Below are 8,099 nucleotides of genomic sequence, written 5' to 3'. Positions count from 1 at the left end.
GTATTAAGAGCAAAAGGAACAAGCACATTAAGTTCATTTGCTAAAACAATGGAATCATTTAATACCATTATCAAGAAAATACCAACAAGTAATTATTGCTAGTATTGCATGGTCTCGTATGAAGATTAATTCACTTCTCTTTTTACGTTGGAAAGTATATGAAACAAATTGTTGAAGTACTTGATGAATTGCACCGTTATGCAAAAGATGAATAAACAAAGTGTAACGTTTGATTATTTACTCTTATATTCAATCACAATGAGATGCTTTTTTTTTTATATTTACAACATTATGATTTTATGTAAAGGGCTTTTGCCAGTCACTTAGGAGAAAAGTGTGAAGGAGTTATAAAGTCTGGCATTGGTAGAGAATATGTTTACTATTAATTACCTCAATCATTTGTTACATACTTGCAACATAAATGGTCACTATAAACAAAGGTTAAAATATTGTTACACAAATGCATTTTCATGCTTTGCTAAATCGATGATGTTTTCCGCTTGAAGGATCATAATTATTATTGACTTGGAATTGATATTGTAACCCTAAAACAACACAACTTATTTTACTGATTAATTTATTAAGTATACCTATAAAGTATATGGAAAAAGTTTGAGTTGTGCTAAAAATTTTTTTTCTTATAGTACAGAAAACGATAACAAATAAATAGTTATAGTAGATTTTATTAAAGATAAAGAATAATTTTATGAGTGTTTTTACATAATATTACCAATAACAGTATTAGTGTGTAAGATTGCTCGACAGAAACTATCTGATAAAGATATATGTGCTGTATTGCTAGAACATGTGAATTATGATGGTGATAGTGACTGTGTTGAAACGGATAGAGAAGTAGATAACGTTAGTGGAAGAAGTGAAGATTCCGACCAAGTAGGCCTCGACAGTGACGAAAGTGACAATGACAACGAAAGTCCTGAGCTACCTAAAGTAAGTAATGCTTTCTTTGGAAATGACGGCGAGTAAAGAACCTCCACTGCAAGGAAAAGTCACTAGGTGAATTTTCCCTATTGAAAGCTGATGAAACTCAGACTGATTCTTTTGAACTTACATTTCAGATGCTGTCATAAATATAATACTGAAATATTCAAATGCCCTGGGCTGAGAAAGTTTGTGCTTCCAAAACTCATCCAGTTCATTGGAAGCCATGTGAATATTCTGAAATAAAGGCTATCGTTGGTCTACTTATCGAGTACACAGGTAAAAAGTAATTATTCGAGTACAAGGATATTATGGAGTCACTTATATGGATCACATATATTTTGACCAACATTGGAGCTGAAAAATTCGTTGATGTCGTGATATACCTAAGATTGGATGATGTAACACCCAGAAGTGTACGAAGAGCAAAAGATAAATTTGCAGCCTTTAGATATTTGTGGTAGATTCTAAATGTTAACCTAGATAAGTTTTATCTACCCCGAGAGAATCTCATAATTGACGAACAACTGGTAACATTCAGAAGTAAATGTGGTTTCGGCAGTATATAAAGTCGAAGCCAGACAAATGTTGATTTTTTTTTGGGGGGGGTGATTCTAAGACAGTGTATCAATTGAAAGTGATATCTTACCTACGGAAAAATATTTAAGGAGGGAGGAAATGCAATATGGCCCAAGATGTAGCGCATTTAGTAGAACCGTTTCATGTTGCAAAAATGATTGTTAGTTGTGATAATTTTTCTACGTCTCCCGATACGAATAAAATTGTTACAAAATGGTCTGACCATCGTAGGCACTGTAAGAAAAAATAAGACGTTTATACCAAAGGAAATTCAACATATAGAAACAGGGAGAAAGAAAGTTCAATCTTGGTTTCACAAGACAATTCATACTTGTTTCCTGTGTGCCTCAAAAGAAAACGTCCATACTCCTACTATCAAGTTTGCATCACTCCAAATTTGAAATTTGTAACTTTGATTAGTCAAGAATAACATTATTCTAGTATTCTTTCACATATGTGCAGATTCCTCAAATAGAGTAACATTAAAAATTCATGCTATGATGTAGAGAGTGAAAATATAATTATAAAATATATTGAAATAAATACTTATACAAAGATTACAAAGAAGATTAAACATTATTCTTTAAAAAGCGACAACATACACTAAAATAATCATAAAAAATTGCTACGAGCCTCAGAGGCTCACCTTGCGTAGATTAAGAGGGAAAGTATCTTGCGTAGTCTAGGGTTAAAACAGACTGTCACTTACATTTGTCTGCGTGAAAGGAATAGTATATACACATTGTATGACTCTATCGATACCAGTATGGGTTCGGCAATTATGAGTAACTCACTAACACACTCTTAATAGATGTATAGAAATACTTATCGTTCCAGAAAAAAAAAATCACATAATTTCATCTCTGTAATCGTCTGGTGATAGCTATTAATTGTTATACTATTAACTGTGTTCAACTCATTTCAGACATTACTTCATAAATGTTGTCTACAATATGGCTACCTTCATAAATATTGTTGCAGAAATACCACAGGATTCTAGAGATGCAAGGGCTCGAAAAAACAGCTTTTTTAAAAAAACTCGGTTTTTTCTGCTTTGCTTTTTTGCTAGGGAAATTTTGGGCTTTTTCAAAATGTTGCTTTAAATATATATTTAACTTCTTATACACAAAAATAAGTACTTTTTTCAAAAAAAGATACAGAAATATCTAGCAAAATTGTATGTAGTAATTTTACTTCAAAATATCACAGACCCTCTATTTGAAACAAAAAATAAAACACGAGATAAATACATTTATATGATAATCTTAAAAGCTGCACATCGAGAGCTTGGTTTCGGGTGGTTCTTGAAATTTTTAAGTTTTAACTTTCATATACATTGTATGAATATTTCGAACAAATTTTTCATTCATTGATCACATACTTAATAATCTTACCACCTATCAGGTGCTTGGAATCTGCAAAATCGGTAAAATTCCAAACTCTATAATGCACTGACTGTTTCTTAAACTTGTTCAGAATCGGGAAAGTATCAAATTTTATTTTAATGGATCATATGCATAGTAGACTGTTCATCTTATTATGCGGTTTCCTAGACTTATAACAACCATCACGGTTTACCCAGTCCTGAAGGTTTCTGAATTTTTAACGATAGGAACTTATCATTACGAAACTTTTTTTCTAAAAAAAAGAAAGAGAAAAACTGGAATATATTTAAGAAGAGTGGAAAGAATCACTCACTGTTCCAATTCACAAGCAAACGACAAAACTGATGTAACAATTATCGAAGCATTTCTCTTAACATTCTATTAACAAGCTTGATTCCATACGCAGATGAAATTATTGGAGATTTTCATGGATTTAGGAAAATCGATCAACTATCGAGCAGATATTTAGTATTCGATAAATACTCCAAAAGAAATGGGAATATATTACCCAGTACATCAGCTATTTATTGGTTTTAAAAAGGCTTACAACTCGGTTAGGAGGGACACATTGTACAACATTCTTACAGAATTTGGAATACCGGAAAAGCTAGTTAGATTAATTAAAATGTGTTTAAATGAATCCCAAAGTAACGTCTGAGCAGAAAAATTATTGTCCATGAGCTTCCACGTCGAGAATGGCCTGAGACAAGGAGATGCGTTGTCGCCATTATTATTTAACTTCGTTCTGGAATACGCTATAAGGAGAATCAAAGATAGCAACCAGGGCCTAGAGCAGAATTATATTCAAAAGGTTACGGCGTATGCGGATGGTGTAAACTTAATAGGGGATGATAGGAGAACAATAGAACGAAATGCAGAGTCCTTATTAAACGAGTGCAGCGACATTGGTTTAGAAGTAAATGCAGAAAAAACTAAATCCATGGAAGTTCACCGGGATCGTAATATAGCAAATTAAGGATGCGTTAAAATATCAAATAATACTTTCGACAAAGTGGATACTTTCAAATAACTGGGATCAATATCACCAGACCAAAATCATATCCACAAAGAAATTAAATGTCGACTGAAATCAGGAAAATTCGTGTTATTATCCAGTTCAAAGTATTTTGCCGTCGCGAATTCTGTCGAGGAATTTAAAGCTTCAAATATATAAAACGATAATGATGCCTGTTGTGTTTTATGGTCGTGAAACATGGTCGCTTGAGGGAAGAACACAGACTGAAAATATTCGAAAATAAAATCCTGGGATGAATATTCGGATCCAAGAGGAACGGGAATGAGGGAAAGTTCATAAGGAAAAACTGCATATTATATACGGTATACCAAACATCGTTACTGTCATCAAGCTAGGTCTAGGAGGCTCAGGTGGACAGGTCATGCAGCTAGAATGGAAGAAGGTAGGAACGCTTTCAAAGTTTTAACTGGAAATTCAATCGGAAAACGTCCATTAGAAAGACTTTAGGCGCAGATGGAAGGACAATATTAAAATGGATCTCTTAGAAATAGAAATACAAAGTAAAAACTGGATCCAGTTGGCTAAGGATTCAAGTCAGTGGAGAGCTTTTGTGAAAGCGGCATTGAACCTTTGGATTCCATGAGCCATATATAGATAGAATATATTTAAGTTAAGCACAACTGCACAAGAACCATGAGTGAATGGTTAACTTCTGCGCTTCTATCGGGAAGTCCAGGATTCAACCCCGCATTCGACCATTATGACAAAAGCTTTCTTAATTGTATCTGTGAATGTAGAGATAATGGGTGTATTGTGAGTTCTGGTCGACTTCCTTTCTTATCGTTTTCAAATCGTTATTATTGCTAATTACCAGCAGTGACGGATTTGCGAAGGGGGTTAGGGTGGGGATGTTTTACGGGCAAAATTTGTACCCTGAAATTACAGAATTTTTAAAGGAAAGGAAATATTTGTGATGCCTTTACTCATAAACTCAAGATCTTCTCAAATAAAAGTTAGGTATTTTTAGAAAAAACTAAACATTGATAAGAAAAAAACCCTATCAAAATACTTTTCTAAATCCGCCACTGATTATCAGTATAAAATGGTCTTCAAGGTTGTATCCGGAAGGTTATTGCTGAATATACAAACAAAACAAAATATTAGTTATGCTTATACTCATAAAATCCAAAACAAAAATTGGGAAATTGTAGGAAAAACAAACATTAAGCGGAGAAACACCTCCCAGAATACTTTTCTGAATCCGCTACTGATTTTTAATATAAAATGGTATTCAAGTTTGTATCCGGAATATTATTGCTAAATCATTGCACAGCTACAATATAGCAAGAATGTGGAAGTACGCTTTGACAGATATACTGACAAACGTACGCTCTGACGGATATATTGAAAAACAAAAGTTTAACTTTTGTGCTAGAAGCTAGATAGGCCTACTAATCTCTAGGAAATGAAACACAGATGACTAAAAAGAAATGATGTAGAAAAGAAAAAGATGTCCATAACTCAGAAGTTTAAATAAAGTTAAATATCTTCTACAGTTGCCCTCAAATACTACGTACTTTATGTTTACTTTAATTCATAAAACGTGTGTTCCATCCATCATGATGGTGAATTCCAGAGCGAAATATAGCATTTAGGTCATGAAATCTTATTTAATTTTAGAGTATACTATAAGAAAGCTATTTAAATAGAAAAATCTTGAAAATGAAGAAAGCGAAAATTTCCAAAATTCTCGTTTTTTCCCAAAAAAGCCGGCTTTTTATGTGCAAAAAGCCATTGATTCAAAAAAGCCGGCTGTTTTTTGCATCTCTACAGGATTCTGAAACATGAATATTAATATAGGGCACATATTAGTTCCTAAGTGAAGTCTTGACCCGACTACTTTGATCCCGTACTTTTGCAACTATATCTTTAAAATTCATTTTTCATGTTTCCGGCAGCCTATAACTCCGAAAGGAAGCAATTGTGCACCCATATTAGTTTATACATTTCGTTTTATCTTGGTATCAGGAATCACCTCCCAAACATTTTCGGTGTTGTTTTGAAACACCCTATATATACGTTACAAACAAACCATTTCTGAACATAAGTAATTGCTGATATAAACGATTCCTTCTATTACATTCATTTCTTATGCGTACCAGTTACAGTATTTAGTTCGCTTTACGAAACAGTTCCCCTTTCACAGTCAGTGGATATTCTTTCGTTAATTTAATTCATACTCGAAATTAGTAGTTGCATCGATATGTTGGATGCTCTTGGATAATATTTAAAAAACACACTTAGGTGTATATTGTTATACGCAATATCTTCTACATTCACATTGCAGTCAGTCATAAAGTATTTCATTCAACTTTTCAGAAAATACCTCGAGAGTTAGGAATTAAACACTAATGTCGAAAGTATTTATTTATTTTTACATGCCACTCTTTTCCCACAAATATCGGTAAAATTGTGTGGAATGATTTCAGGTTTAAGGCGCATAAAAAGTACCACTATTCATCTCACGAGTAATCCGATTCAAGTGTGACACGAAATTATGAACGTGTTTATGCGCAAATAAAGTGATTTTGTGTACAGTTAAACCAATTAGAGGGAAAAACCCTCGTTATCAACCATTCCGAAGATATAGAGGAATAAGTGGAAGGCTGGTGCTCTGAATATGTAGCGATAGTAAAGGCAAAAAAGATTCTGAAAAGTGAAGAATTCCCTCATCCAAGAAACGTAAGTAAAACGTCGTATTAGAAATGAGGGTCAAAAAACCGAAGAGTCCATAACAATTCTATGGGAAGATATTTTTGGAGGGGGAAGGTGAAATTAGTGGAGTTCCATTATTGGCTGAAATAGACGTGTAAGGTGTCTATGTATAGGTTTTTTGGTAGGCTGAATCGAATAAGAGCATCATCAGGTCAAATAAGATGAAAAATGTAAAATATGGTGACTGTCTGAACTTTCCATTGATCGTGCGTTTAAAACGTATCTTTCGCAAGTTATGTTCTTACGTACGGCGGTATGAGGAACGATTTTAATGTGTGACGTCAGTATTGTTTACATGCAACAACTTTATGTCTTATACAGTATATCATTCGTATATGTTTTCATTTTTTATGTGGAAGATTCTATTTTTGTTTATTGATTAATAGTTTGTATTTTAATATGTGTTCCACATCTGCCTAATGTCGTACTTACGTTTACTACAATATGTGTTTATGTTTCATATTATGCGATTTGTTTTCCCAAAGCGCTTTTGCACGAAATATGACCTTGTACTTTTGTACACACAATAACGTCTCTGATCCTTTGGCAATATAATTAGCACATTTTCATATCAGTTTTTCTCCTTTTCTACGAACTAAAGACATGGCATATTAGCAGGTAATATCATGCAATTTTGTTCTTCTTGTCAATGGCGCTTGCTATTCCACATAGTTCCTTCTTTTTCTGGCCCCAGTTAAAAGCTACGCCAGTTACCTCAACATTCAACGCCACTTTTTCGGTCTGGTGCATCTTTCTTAACGTTTTAATGCAATTGCCAAACATGTTCACTAGCAACACAGCCGAGAAACCACAAAATATCATAGCACTACGTTTCCCCTTACCCCTGTGTATCTCCGGAAGTTTAAAATCGATGGTTTAATTGTTCACAAAAACACTTCGATTGCGCATTAATTCGTCCACAATTTCGTATGAGAGTTGGCTCGGTTTATTTTCAGCCTTATACCTTAATCAAATCACCAACAAGAAGATCAGTGATTTTTCATGAAAATATTGCGTGAGTATTTCGGAAAATGGATAACAAAAATCTCACAAGATAATGCATTATTCAATATTTTAATATGAAAGAAAAAAGACAGTTAGAGCTTAAAATTCCAAAGTATGCTTGAAAGAAATGAAAAGAAGATATATGTAACATGCACCTGAATTATTTGTAATGAACACCGTGAGATATAGACGGAGTTAAATAATCTATGTATTTACGAAGTTTGCAAATTCGCAATATTTTTTTTAAATTGTGTAAATATATCTTCGACAGCACTCTGCTATACACATCGATCTATATACGAGAACGGTCCGAAATGTATCTCACCATGGTCCCTAAAACCAATGCACATAACTGAATTTTTTCATAATTACCTTCAAATCTTTTCCATCCTGCTTCACTGCACGGAGTTTGGTAGCCTTTTCGCTGTTGAAACAGGCAT

The sequence above is a fragment of the Thermobia domestica genome, chromosome 9, assembly GCF_964235325.1.
Source record: "Thermobia domestica chromosome 9, izTheDome1.hap1.1, whole genome shotgun sequence".
NCBI lineage: Eukaryota > Metazoa > Arthropoda > Insecta > Zygentoma > Lepismatidae > Thermobia > Thermobia domestica.
Note: the sequence above shows the minus strand (reverse complement) of the source record.